The 14,740-nt window shown below is 43.1% G+C and overlaps 1 protein-coding gene across 14 annotated transcripts in view; it reads left to right on the top strand.

Moving 5' to 3' along the window:
• Positions 1 to 14,740, top strand: part of DPF3 (double PHD fingers 3) — a 188,861-nt gene that overhangs the window by 24,298 nt on the left and 149,823 nt on the right. Inside the window, exon 1 of one of the 14 annotated variants that reach the window (XM_065064499.1) lies at positions 3,181 to 14,669. The exons of the other annotated variants lie outside the window; for them this stretch is intronic. The gene's annotated coding sequence lies outside the window, so the exon portion shown is untranslated. Of the gene's footprint in view, positions 1 to 3,180; positions 14,670 to 14,740 lie in introns of those variants that run through there. 14 annotated transcript variants of the gene reach the window in all.

Raw genomic sequence — 14,740 nt, 5'->3', positions numbered from 1 at the left:
AGTGTGAGAGACAGACCAAGTCTATGTTATTTCAGGACAACTGTACTACCAGAGAAAATTCCTTTTACTCCCCCTCCTTTAATTTGCAGAATCTCCTCCCACCTCATATATTCAGAAGTGCCCAATGCTTAATTTGACAGCAAGCGTTGACATCAGCAGCCACCTATGAGATCCTGAGCAGAAGTCTATAGCTGGACATGCAGGACAGGCAGCAGATGACTTCTTAGTAAGAGGGATGGTCAGAACAAAATTCTGGATCTCAGCACTTCTCGCGAGCTTTGAAGATTGAACCTGGATCTGAAGTTAAATGTCTTTAATGGAAAGGATCCAAACACCCACATGCTTTGGCAAAGCTCAGATCCAAATTTTGTCTACCTAAAGAATCAAAGTTCTGTTTCCATGTAGATTCTTTTACTAGTGAGAAGCAAGGGAAGGGATAAGACAGAAAATATGACACATTGGCAAAATTGTTTTTCAATACTATGTTTTTCAAAGTTTTTTCCATGAGGCGTCAGCAGCTCTTAAAAATCACAGGGAGAGCGTACTGTTGTCAATGAGCCAGAACAGTTAAATGCTTTTAAATATTTGAGTTGGGTTATTCCTTCACCTTTCTTTCTCACAAACACGTCTGGTAAAACTCCAGTAATGAAAACACTTGCTTGGGGGGAGGGGGGGAATAAAATCCTTTTCAGCAAGTAATGATGGTGACATTTTAATCACATCATAACAACACTGTTAGCAACGGTTTAGGTTTGGCATTGAACATATACACAACATTTGTGCTTTTATATGGTATTGGTAATACATAGTAAAAATAGCACAATTGCAAAACTCATTTGTTACACTTGTGCCAACTTTGTTCAGCTGACAGTTGCTGTTTGAACTTTTAAAGGATTGTTTCATCCATATGTTAATACCAATTGTACAATTAATTCTCTCTGCTTTCAAATGATCCTCTTGTACCCTACATCCCTACACGGTAGCCACTTCCCAGTTTGAGATACCTGCAAAACCATTTCTGTTAGATAAGCTGTGCTCACCCTGGGTGGTTCCGTACTTTGAGACGGTATAGAGAAGCTCAAGACAGTAGCTGAAGAAAGATACCCAGAGCTTTTAAATTTCCTGGTACATTCCTCCCCAGAAGTTTGTTTTAGGCACTTGACTGAGCCATTTCAGGATCGTGCTATTCAGAAATTTTCATCTTTCTAGTAAGAAATGTTTTGGATGCCATATATTCTTTATGATTATTTGCTGTCTGTGAAGGGTGCTTGTTATGTAATTTCTCAGTTTAGTTTAATAGCAGGCTTTTGATTTTGGAAAAGAAAGAAACAAAACCAAGTGGGGAAAAAACAAGATAAAGAGCATCCATAAATGAACTCTGCAGGTGGTGTTACATAGTAACAGGTGCTATGCAGCTGGCATGGAAGTCTCCGCTGGATCACACTAAACTAATTTCAGATTAACAAAGTGAAATAAAATACCAAAAAACGCCCCAAACCAACAAATGGGAACTGAGAAGAGCTCTCTCCAGTTGAAATGGTGCTCCCTTGGGTAGATACTAGCTGGGAACAGGCTGACATGCAGATAGACCTGCTGCTGCATCCTCCTGGAAGGTTAGAATTTATCTGGAGAAGGCACAAATAGATTTTAATTTAAAACCTTTTGAATTCTTCATTTTCCCTACTGTTACAATTAAACTACGCTTTATTTTAGAAAGGTTGTTATTGTTTTCTGTTTTTACTTCTTAACAGATTCTTGGGTGGAGAACTTAAAATGGTATGAAAGAATCAATATACAAGAGTTTGTGTGTAGACTAGAACCTGATCCTAGAGGGGCAATCAATGGGTTTTCACATTGGGGAGGGCATCAGAGGGGATATACTTGGAGAGACCAGAGAGGAGCCAAAAGTGCCATTGATTCCTTAGAAATCCCACTTACCTAGGAGTTACATGGAGTGATTTTGTTTTCTGACAGGCCTGCTCAGAGTTTCACTCAATGTTTCCTTTTATACATATGGCAGTGAACTTTGTTGTCGTGACTGGTATTAGACCCAACCCTTATTTGTTCCAAGGTACCACTAAAAAGAGTTGTGGGGTTGGTAGACCTTTTCTTAGCTGGAGAGTGTTTGAAGGGTAATGAAAGTTACTTCATAGTAAAATTGTAGCTACACAGTAGGGGACAGTGCTTCTGCGAGACATTTGTTTTCCTGATTTAAGTTGCCAGCACACTTCTATAGCAATAATTCTTACCAAATAATTCCTCAGCTTATGCAGGGTATCACCTGCTGTAGTCATACCGGTGCTCTGTGGGCTGCAGATGCCTTTTCTCCAAAGAGACTTGGGGCTTCCTGGCAGTTTGCCTCTCTAAGGATGAGGTGCCAAGGCTAGTGCTATTCCAGCTATGAAGAAGGGAGAAATAGGAAGAGCTGGAATGGAGAACTGGGGGAGGACAAGGCCTGCTTCCCCTTTTCCTGCTGGGAGGTCAGGAGGGATGGGGGTGGCACCTGTGGCTGAGGAGTGGAGCTTTCCTCCAGTGGCAGCCACTGCCATGCAGCAGCCAGCATGACACTCAGCCTGGCTGCCACATGGCTTTGGTAATGTTCTTCTCTAGAAGCTTTTAAAGAAACCAAGCTGCCTTGGGAAGTCCTCTGGAGGCACAGTTAGTTAAAACCTGAAAAGACAGGAACAACTGGTCAGGTCACCTGTGGAGACCCATCTGGATCAGTAACTGAGCCTGTGCTGCCTGCTATTTGCAAATGATCTGGAAAAGAAAGTGAAGAGGAAGGTGGCAAACTTAGCTGGTAATACTAAGTACATTCCAGGTGAGAAAAACGCAAGGTTGCTGTGAAGTGTTGAAGAAGGACCTCATGAAACTGAATGATTTGGCTGATTAAAATGTCTGATTATGTTCAGGTTAGATAAATGTAAATTAATGCATGTGGGGGGAAACAATCCCAAATTAATATATACAGCAATGAGGGCAGAACTAGTTACTGCCACTGAAGAGAAATGTTTTGGAGTTATAATAGCTAGTTCTACCAAAATATGAGCTTTGTGCTTAGTAACTGGGGAGGGTAATAATAAGGCAATAACACAAAGAAAGAAAGTGAGAAAGAGAAGGAGGCAGGCTGAATATTAGAAGTTACAGGGAAAAGAAAGGGGAAAGGGGAAAGGGGAAAGGGGAAAGGGGAAAGGAAGGGAAGGGAAAGGAAGGGAAAGGAAGGGAAAGGAAAGGAAAGGAAAGGAAAGGAAAGGAAAGGAAAGGAAAGGAAAGGAAAGGAAAGGAAAGGAAAGGAAAGGAAAGGAAAGGAAAGGAAAGGAAAGGAAAGGAAAGGAAAGGAAAGGAAAGGAAAGGAGGAAACATTGTCATTACTATGACACTATGTAAATCCAAGGTTTGCTGTATGTTGAATACCTTGAGAAGTTTGGTCTTCTTGTATTGAAAAGGATAAAATATGCTCAAAGATGTACTGAGAAGGAAAGAAGGATGATCAAAAGGAACAAATTCCATATGAGGAATTACTAAATTGATTTGGGTTTTCCAGCCTGTAGAAAAATTTCTGAGGGATACATGGGTGAGGTCCATGAGATTATCACAGAAGGGGCAAATAGGGGATGGATATTCATTCTCTTTCTTGAAGCCAGAAGTTAGGACATCAAATGAGATTATCAATAGACTGGTTCAAACTGGACAAAAGAGGATACTTTTTCACAAACTGGTAAATAAAGTTGTGGAACTCTCTACAATGGGATGTACAGGGTATGAAAGTTTACCCGAGTTCAAAAAGTGTCAGCTTCACAGAATGAAAATCCTTCAACGGCTATTGAATACCAAGATACCTGAATCACAGTTTGCCAGAGGTTGAGAGACTATACCAGTATATTTCCTGCAGAATATCACTATATGATTCTGTGAAATCCTGTCCATATTTTGTGCACCTCCTTAGGGATTCCTTATTGGCTGAAGTTTGAGACAGAGCCCTGGGTTAGATGGACCTTTGGTCTGACCTGGTATGGCCATTTTTATGTTTCAAGGGCTCTGGCAGTCACATAGTACTTAGCAGTGTTGCAAGAAAGACTTTGAGAAGTTTCAAAATAAGAGACCCAGAAATGCAAGATGGAATTATGATTACTGGTTAAATAAGCAGAGCTTTATTTTGTTCTTTGCAACGTTTGCTCCTTTATGTCAACCCTAGGGGGAAATCTGTGTGCCAGTTCACCCAGGTCTTGCAACAACCTGAGACAACCTGTTTATTAAACATATGCTTTGGCTGCTACACAGAGGAAATGGCATGATCCAGACTGGTGATGCAGAGACTTGCATTCAGTTTCTGCCTACACCGTTGACTTTCTGTATATTTCCAGCCAAGCCCTGTACCTTATTGTCCCCCTGTTTCCCTATGCAAAGAATACATAAAATCCTTTAAAACTCTCCTTGAAGAGGAGTTTGACATTAATTGTTGTAAAATGCTGAAAAAGTGCTAGAAGTTGTGAGTGTTGTTTGATGCTGATTTCTTTAATGGGCATTACAGTTAAGAAATTTGCTGTCTTCAATGTCTGTTCATAGGCCTCCCATTCAGATGGGATAAGAAGGAAAACCTATATTCAGATTCATTCTAGAGGGAAAAAAATCTGAATTAGTTGTTTCAATACTTATTAGTCATTCATTGGTTTGGGGTGTGTATGTCAGAACTGGCAGGGTGAGCCCCTGGGAAATCAGCAGTGCTCCGATCTGACTAGAGGAAGCATTATTTTTTGTCCTTTCTGTCTTATTGCACATTTTCTTTTTGTTTTTTTGTGCTCTCACTAGGTCACTGTTTATGGGATGAATTTTCTAGTCATGTCTCAGATTCACGATCACAGGTGACCTTTGCTCTTCCATGTGGCTCTCTTTCTGCTCCTGTGGCCGTTTGCAGACGTGTCTTATAAGTTATTATTTATAATGAAAGGCAGCTGATGGCACTTGCGCATAAGGTGGTTGTCCTCTCCTCATGCTGTGCAGTGGCATATCTGAATCCTGATGAGAAGACAAAGAGATGCTTTTGTTCAAAATTAGATGTATCAGAGGCGCCAGAACCTGCCTTAGCATTTGCTGCTGAGGTAGGTAGTATCAAATTTCAGGGAGATATGGAAAAAGTCCTCATATCCAGCTGTTGTGTCCCAGGTAGCTGCTGCTTGCTTAAATCAAGTTTCAGTAAGGAGGTATTTAGCCATGAACATAACAAATTCTGTTCCTAACCTTCTCTACACATATTGTAGAAAACAGAATGGATTATTTAAGGCTTTCCCTCCTTTGGACTGACTAAAGTCTGGTAGGAGAGGTGACAATGTGCTTGATTTCTGGATTTCTGGGAAGAGGTTTGATTCCTGGCTCTCATTGCTATTACATCTGATTGCTGTGGTCCTTAGGCTGCTTTGGTATAGTTGAGGTACATGAGTATTTCAGCTCCACCTTCTGTCTTTCCCCGCTCTCAAGCCCTGTTTCACTCCATTTTCTATGGAAGGAGGCTGCTAATTTGCTGCATTCCCACACAGGAGCTCCTCCATGGGAGACCTGTCTTTACACAGGAGTAGCTGCTGCCGTGGGTCGGTGGAAAGATTAACAGTTGCATATTAGGTGCTTGATCAGGCATCTGTAGATGCTTCCAGGATACTGCACACATTGGGTAAACAACATTAAAAAGTCCATCTTTTTCAGTGCACTAGATAAGTGTTAACACGCCTTTCTACCATCAGGAGGAAGCTCTGAGGTGCTGCGTTTATATATCAGCATTTCAGTTCTTGATATCTATATCATGTTTTTGAGAAATCTTTGAAGATGAAGTACAAGCTTTGGAAGCATGACCAAGAAGACCTACATGATTGCCTTTACACTGGGGTTTAAGTGCTGGGATTGCATCAGTCCTCTGCCCCAAAGCTGTCATGGGTCAGGAAGTGTGGGAGAGGACCCAGGTGGTTGTGCAAACCTCTTCTAAGTTTCACTAATAAAGTTCCAGACACTTTTCAAATGAAACATCTGGGACTGTGAGGTTCCTATAGAGAACCTTGCTGCAACGAAAGAAATTAGCAGCTCCTGTTAATGTGTCTGCTTGGTGCTTATACATGGAATAGTCTTACTGGGTGTAGAGGCAGTCACAATGTGAGTGCTCCATTGCAAATGTGAAGGCAAAAGATGTGCAATTGCTTCTTTATATCATGGCATGTTTCCAACACTTGCTGATGGGTTCACAGGGCCACTACAGGTGGCTGCTAAGAAGGTGTCCGTGGATTGTCAAAGAGAGGCTTGCAGTAAAAGAAGAAATGGCGTCTACCTGTTAGAATCACAGAATGTGTCAAGTTGGAAGTGACCCACAAGGGTGGAGTCCAGCTCCTCTCCCTGCATATGACAACCCCACAGTTCACATCATGTGTCTGAGGGTGTTGTCCAGTCTCTTCCTGAACACTGTCAGGCTTGGGGCCGTGACACCTCCCTGGGGAGCCTGTTCCAGTGCCCCACCACTCTCTGGGTGAAGAACCTTTTCCTAATGTCCAATCTAAACCTCCCCTAGCACATCTTCCTGCCAGTCCCTTGGGTTCTGTCATTGGTCACTAAAGAGAAGAGTTTGGTGCCTGCCCCTCCTCCTTCCTTTGTGAGGAAGCTACAGACCACCATGAGGTCTCTCCTCAGTCTCCTTTTCCCCAGGTTGAACAAACCCAGTGACTTTGGATGCTCCTCATACGGGTTCCCCTCAAAACCATCCATCAACTTCGTAGCCCTCTTCTGGACACTCTCTAGTAGCTTAATATCTTTTTCATCCTGTGTTGCCCAGAACTGCACACAGTGTTCCAGGTGAGGCCGCAACCAGTGCAGCGGAGAGCGGGACAATCACCTCCCTCGCTCGGCTGGCCATGCTGTGCTAGGTGCACCCCAGGACACGTGTGGCCCTCTTGGCTGACAGGACACACTGTTGCTCATGTTCAACTTGCCATTGACCCCCAGATCCTTCTCCACAGAGCTGCTCTCCAGCATCTCATCCCCCAGTCTATATGTACAGCCAGGGTTGCTGTGTCCCATGTGGAAAATCCTGCACTTGTTCTTGTTGAACTTCATGTGGTTGGCGATTGCCCAGTTCTCCAATTTGTCCAGATTCCCCTGCAGGGCCTCTCTGCCCTTGAGAATGCTGGCAGCTCCACCCAGTTTTGTGTCATCAGCAAACTTCCTTAGTATTCCATAAAGTCCTGCATCCGAGTTATTTATAAAGAGCACTGGCCCTAACTTGTATCCCCGCGGAACCCCGCTAGTGACTGGTCACCAGCCCGACATAACCCCATTTACTAGAACCCTTTGAGCACAGCCCGTCAGCCAATTGCTCACCCACTGCATCGTGTGTTAATCAAGCTGTATGCTGGACATCTTGTCCAGGAGAATACTGTGAGAGACAGTATCAAAGGCTTTACTGAAATTCAAAAAGATCACAACCACTGGCTTCCTTTGGTCAGCTACTTGGGTAACCTTATCATAGAACAAAATTAAGTTTGTTAAGCAGGACTTTCCCCTCATGAACCTGTGCTGGCTGGGACAAATGACTGCATTGTCTTTAAGATGTTTTTCAATAATTTCCCGAATAATATTCTCCACTTTTTTTGCCAGGCACAAAAGTGAGACTGACAGGCCTGTAGTTACTGGAGTCATCCCTGTTGCCCTTGAAGATCATTAGGACAGGACTGTCTGCAGGCACGGCCTGTGGAGCCATCCTGAGTCATGGGAAGGAGCACAGACACCACGCCGAGTGCAGCCCCTAAATACCATTCTTTTCCCCCAGTAAACTCTGCCAATCTCAATGGAATGCTTAAATGAATTCTGCCACTGCCCTGCACTAAAGATTGCAATAGTAAGCTGTCTGGATTTCATACAACACCTACCCCCATATGTTTTATTTAATTCATGTGATTCACCCTGGAATTTGTTTTCACTTATACTCTAAGCCACTTGTGTGTCAGTTACAGCTACCTTTTGACTTGGGAAAAAATGTTTATTTTAAGGACAACTGCCTCTCTCTCAATTTTATATAGTTTTTACCTCCCCACACATAAATTCTGCATGAAGGCCATCATGTCCTCTTGCTCTTTGCATAAGTGTAGAAAGATACCTAAAACCGACTTGGTAAACAGTTATCCTATGCAATGCAAACAATAACTGTGCAAAGGGCATTCACTCCAGCCTATGCTGCCAGTGACGATGCTGAGAGCGTGGTCCTGTCTCAGGCATCCCTTGTTAACTTTGTCTGGGTACATTGTACTGCTTTACTGTCTGCCCAGTGACCAAAGGCATCCAGTTATTTAGCAGAATAACTGACAGAAAAAAAACAAAAACCACACACACAAGAAAACACCCAGTCTGGTTTTAGATATACCATCTTTTGAGCCAGGACTGAGGGATGTATCCAACACCTGAAGTGCCCGTGAAAGTGGAGCAAAAGGTGTTAAACTAAAAGAGAAAAATGAATGCTAAGTCAGTATTAATGTTTCGGTTTATGGGAGTATTGTACCTTAACTTCACTTGCTACCTTTTTCTGTGTGTAATCCCTTTCTGGTTATAGTTAAAGATTTTTCTCTACCTTTTGCACATCCGAAAACTGTTTCTGGCAGTTTTAAGGTAGCTGATAACACTATGAAAGGGTTAAAGAGTCTCATCCTACAGTTTAACTCTTCTTTTTAAGGGGCCCAGGGACACTCTACCAGAGTGACTTGCCAGTCTTCCATGCTCAGTCCCAGTTTTGCTCACCTGGTGTTATTTTCAGTGGAAGAAAACAGAAATATTTCTAGTTGTTAGGATATTCTATTCCTAGAAAGGCCAAAGTGAGATGGGGGAAGCTAAATAAACCCCCCAAAAAGTGCAGTGATGAGTTACTGTTATTGAAACAGGGCAAGAGGTCAGGACTGAGAGAAGGATTGGAAAGAAAATGTGTGTGTGTGGGTATGTGCATACATGTGTGTGCTGCTTTGCTTTGAGAACAAGTCAGGAAAGGACTGCAGCTGCGGAGGCACCCAGTCCTTTAAAAGGTTTGCAGCATCTTCACTCAAAGAAACTGATATTCCCATGGGACAGGGGACCTGTATGCAGGTTTTTTCCCTCACTAAACTCTTGGTTTCCCTGTAGTTGTAATAGATACTCTTCCAAAATGTAAGCTCATGTGTCAGTGCTCTCCTCATACACTAATGATGAGTAAGGTAGTGGTGGTGGGGGCAGTTTTTCAGGTCCCGAGGATGGTGTGAAAGCAGATATAAAGGCTGGCTACAAGGTGTGGTGACACAAGGAGGCTCAGAAAAGACCACTGCCTGGATTCTAAGGCAGATGTGTTTTTGGAGAGGAGGGCTGAGAGGGAAGGCTCTGCATGGGGAAGTGTCTGGCAAAAGGACATTGGAGAATGAATAGGAAGCACAGTAGAGACATGGTAAGGTAGGAAAAGAGGTTTTGTAGGCCAGAAGGGAAACGAAGACACAAAAAAATAGATTGTAATACGAATTAAAGACATTTGCTTTAATTAATTCCTTTTAAAAATTACTATTAACTAGAAATCAGTATTTTAAGTAGCTCCCACTAGGCTGTGATTTCATTGCACTAATTGAGCCATTTCTGACCCACAGAACTTACAGCTGGCAGTTACCACTGGTCCTGGGCCCCGCTCATAACAAAATGCGCATGTGTTAGCAAATGAAGAACATGAGTGCAATTAGATATCCACAGTGTTCCTTGGGGCCTGGTGTGATACCCTTGGCTATGAAGTCAGGATTTTGCATGAGAAAACTCACATCTGGAAGAGCTGCAGCAAGACCTCTTTTCCGGGCCCACTGTGAAAAAGCGGCAAGGAAGAGTTTGGGAAGGCTTGTGGTGGGAGCAGTGGGAGGGCATTCATGGCAAAGAGGGGTGAAACACAGATTTGGCAGTGGGTGCCAAAGCTGGTGATAATTGTGTTCCTGTTCCTGAGGGGGGGTGTGAAGTAGAGACCCCTCTGTGGATTTGAGTTTTTAGAGAATAAATGGGTACCTGAGCTCAGGGGATCTGACAACTTTTCTTCTCACTGGTAGTGGAAGGAAATCCCTTTTCCTCGTGCTCCTCCCACTGAAGAGTGGTGGCAGGAAATGTGGTGGCAGCCTCACTGGACAGGGCAAGAGACAGTGCCAGGAATACCTCTGCACGGAGGCAGTGTCAGGGATACCTCTGCACCACTGCATTGCAACATGGAAAAAAATTGCACAACTCTCATGTTGAAGCTTGTGGGTTGCTGTTCTGCAAGGAAGCAGAAGCAAAGATCCTTTTGCTCCGGCTCATAGTCTTAACCCTTGGGTTCCTAAGGAGGATTTGCCATGCCAGATCAGACCTGTAATCTGCCTCATCCAGAATCCTCTTCTCGCAACAGTTTTTGAAGCTGGGTTTTTAGTGTCTTCTAGGGGTCTTCAGTGAAAGCTTTATCACGAGAGCCCAACTGCTTAGACTAAACAGACAGTGTATGCTGTCTTCAGAGGTGGTTGGCTTCAACAGATTCCCACTCCAGTGCCATTCCCATTCTCATCCCCATTTACTTCTCTTGGGAATCTGTAGGGACCAAGAAATGTAATCCCATTATTTATTAATATTTTGCTCATTGGTACAGAATGGATTCTGTGTTCACTGAATTTGGCAAGAAGGTCCCAAGGGGAAGCCTGTGATGGTCATTCCCTCTGGGCCTGCCTGCATGCGAGCAGTTAAACTGCTCCGACCACCTCTTCTCCCTCGCTGCTCCTCATGGACAGACTTTATCTAAAACTTCTTGCAGCTTTTGCATGACCTGAAAGCATTTAGTCATAACTGTCCAACTACAGATATCAATGTCCAGCATCACCCAATACAAGAAAGGCAGTTTCCCACCCTTACAGTCAATCTATCTGTGCTGGAGTAATTTGGGTAGGGTTGTTTTTTTTTTTTATTTTTATTTTTCTGAATTGATCAGTAGAAATGAGGACTTGGTAAGTGATCTTCAGCCTTTGTTGTTTTGCTGATAAGATGGTTTGCTCACCAAGAGAGCATGTAAAATACTTCAGCTTGGAATGTGTCACATTTTAGCCAGGTGTTAACGACAGCACAAGGTGTACCAGGAGAGGTAAGATGGGCCTTGAGCTCTGTTGGTATATAAAATATTGGCTTAAGAATCAACACCTTCGTTTTTTCCTAAATGACTGTTTCACCCTTTTGTTCTCATTTTTGTGGCAGTGAGTAGCATATACAAGGCAAACATAGCATTTTCTTTCACACCATAGATACAAGACAAAAGGATACAAAAGCCCAGCCCCATGACTCACAAGTGCATAAAAACAGAATGTAGACATCATACCATTCATCTTCAGGGGGAAAGAATAAAAGCTCTTCAGGGTCAGAAAAGGTTTTCTAGAAGGTCAACATTTGCAATTAGTGTTGCAGTGGTCCTAAGGACACCCCCTTCCCGTTATGGAGTGCTGCTCATCTGTCGTGTGCAACAAACCATATAAGAAGATGCTACGTGGTTTCCTGTAGGAATTTGGTGGGTGACTTTACTGCCCTGCTTTGTTCTGTCCCCTGTCCAGGTCAGGGCCTCAACACTGGCACAGAGCATTGTGCTGAAGGCCAGGGGAGTTCTGCAGCAGGAGACCTCTGTGTCCTGCCAATGTGCCTCAGAGAGTCCTTCCTGTGCTGCCACTATCCTCACCTACCTCCTTAAGAAAGGAGCCACAGCCTGCCCTATATTTGCTTCTGAGTATTACAGACTTGGTGGTGAAGAAACACACCTCCTTACAGTCACTGCGTAAATACTGCCCGGAGTTTCACTACGTGCACTGGAACTATGGGTGGGAGAGTAGTTTCATGGAAGCTGTTTCATTTCCAAGAACTGCGCTGAGGAATTTTGTGCAGCCAGTGAAGAGACTTACGACGCTTTGTACTGAATCCAGTGCGTGTTGAACAGGATTTTGCATGTTTAATCACTGCTGTGTGACTGTGTGTGTAGTGCAGAAAAAGTGTGTAATTATGATACACCTCGTTGTCCACTCTTCATGCCTCGAATTAAGGTGCTCAGAGTAGCAGTTCACATCTTCAAAGCACTGCACCAGTTCTAATACTGGAAATTCCTGTGATCGGATCAAGGGAAGTTATTCCAATTTTTAAAATTAGGGAAATGAAAGAGAGGAGACAGAAGGACAGAGAGAGACATGAAGTTACAGACCTGGGACTTTAGAAAGATTTAAGTAATATTTAGGAGTTGCTGGCCCCTGTTCTTGTGTTAAGCACAACAAAACACGTTTCCGTCTGATATTATTTATGTGCTCTTATATGTAAGATTATTGAGTCCAACCATAAACCTAACACTGCCAAGGCCACCATGCTAAACCATGTCCTCAAATGCCACATCTACACATCTTTTAGACAACTCCAGGGATGGTGACTCAACCACTTCCCTGGGCAGCCTATTCCAATGCCTGACAATCCTTTCAGTGAAGAAAGTTTTCCTAATATCCAATCTAAACCTCCCCGGTGCAACTTAAAGCCATTTCCTCTCATCCTATTGCTTTTACCTGGGAAAAGAGACCAACACCCTCCATGCTACAACCTCCTTTCAGGTAGTTTGAGCCATAAGGTCTCCCCTGAGCCTCCTTTTCTCCAGGCTAAACAGCCCCAGTTGTTCAGCCAAAAGCTCATGCAATATTTTGCCTCATGTGCTGCAAAACAGTGTTCGTATTGAGTTTCCAGAAGGCTATGTATGCTGTGGAAAGGAGGCGGAATGGAATTAACATGACAGCAGGGATGGCAGAGTAAAATGTTCCCCATTTCTGAAAAGTTTCTGGGTATTGGAGGTACCAAGGTTTCTGTTGCATTGGAGGTACACACTTAAAAAACTCAAGAACTTGATGGAAAGGCTTGGTGGCAGTCTTGTGCTCTGGAATTAGCAGTATGAAGAGCTCCTTTCAGCTTTCCACAACTGTAAAAAAGTAATCTCTTTTAGATGACACACATAATTCCTGCTAACATTAAAGGGATGTAGCTCATTCTTTTCCCCTTCTCTCTCCTTCCCACCAGAAGCATTGCCTTGGGGTGACTCTCTTTTACAGTTTATGGATGTGAGAAGAGGTGGAGGAAGGTCCCCACAGCTCCTTTCTCTAGGTGGGGCATGACAGTGTTTACTTACAACCCATGCTACCTCCAGTGACCATTGTTTGTGGTGTATGACATACACATTTTCAAGAAGTAATTTCTTTCCTAGACCCTGTTTTTGACTAGGGTAAATGAAGACTGTCTAGGCCACAAGTGTCTGGTTTGGGGAATTTATAATACACTCTGGAGAGAGATTTAATGGGAAAAATAATGGAGCTTTTGCAAATCTTACATTTTGGGAACAAACTAATATTAATCACTGAATACCCTTTCCGTAGAATGAAGAACACATGTAATATGTCTGTCTTTGTTAGATTTTCTTTGCTTAAAACTGTAGGCTCCACTTTTGTTGATGTATTGGCAGTATACTGTGTCAATAGAGCTATTTTAAGTGAGTGCTGGAAGCAGTAGGTTTTGTGTGGGATAGGATGCTGTATTTTTCATTTTTTATCATGTATTCTGACATGCCAAGACTTGAGTTTGAAACAGTTGTCCTTGGAAAAACTGCATTGTATGGAGAAATAAAAGGTCATAATCTAAGAAAAACATAATGCCAGAAAAAAAGGGGTACAGCTACAGAGTAATAATAGTTGAGCTGGGTACACTGTAGGTAGCAATGCAATTATAATGGTTTCTGCCTGGAGCTCCTCATTGGAAAAGAACTTTATGAAGTCCTTACCACACTTCTCTTCACCCTTCTCCACCCTGCTTGGTGTCACTTTTTGAACATGTTGCCTAACTGTTCTCATTTTCTGTGAAAGCAAAGCTTTTAAACTGAAACAGAACCTCTGACCCTCTCACCTGACACCTGGTAAGGGTAGATAGCATGAGACTCTCACTTGCTCATTGAACACCTGAAGCTGTAAGAGGACACCTCGCCTTTGCTAGGCTGAGGCTCCAAAAAGCTTAGCAACCTGTCTCTTTTTCCTTGAACTCAGAGAATACCATTAAAACAGGAAAACTGAGGCAGAGATATACGGATATAAAAGATAAGAGTGTCTTTCCTCTTCTCTGTCTAGTCAAGTTGGGCAGGAAAATCCTTTTGACAATTCAGATTATGTGTTTCCTGAAAATGTTAATGAACTCTGCAAACTGCCTGGAGAAACCAGCATGGGAAGCATGCCTAGCAGTTAGATTTCAGGCATAATGAGTCAGAACACCCAACTTGTGTTTGTTGCATCCTTAGTGTCCTTGGACAGGTTGTTTAACTACTCAGCAACTCAGTTTCATTTCCTATATAAGGAGAACAATAAGCCCCACATGCACTAGAGGAGTATTTAAGGGTTAGTTGGTGCATACCTGTAAAAGGCCTTAAAAGGGCCGGTTGGGAGACAAGATGTAATTATGATGTGCATCGTGATTACCTGAGATTGCTTCTACGTGTGTACATGAACACAATTGGTTCAGGTCTGCTGAGGGCTCCTGACCAGCAGTGGATTCAGAAAGGAGTTTGTAGATTTGGAAGGTGGAAGAGAAGTCTTCTGCTAACGTTTAACGACTTGCTTCGGTGGGAGCTGACATTTACTGAGGTATTAAATTGAGGCAAGGAGGGGGTAATGAAGGAGGAAAATAAGTACTCCTCATATTTTGCTGGTTGCAG

The sequence above is a fragment of the Columba livia genome, chromosome 5 (assembly GCF_036013475.1).
Source record: "Columba livia isolate bColLiv1 breed racing homer chromosome 5, bColLiv1.pat.W.v2, whole genome shotgun sequence".
NCBI classification, from domain to species: Eukaryota; Metazoa; Chordata; class Aves; order Columbiformes; family Columbidae; genus Columba; species Columba livia.
Note: the sequence above shows the minus strand (reverse complement) of the source record. Positions and strands in the feature narration are given on the sequence as shown.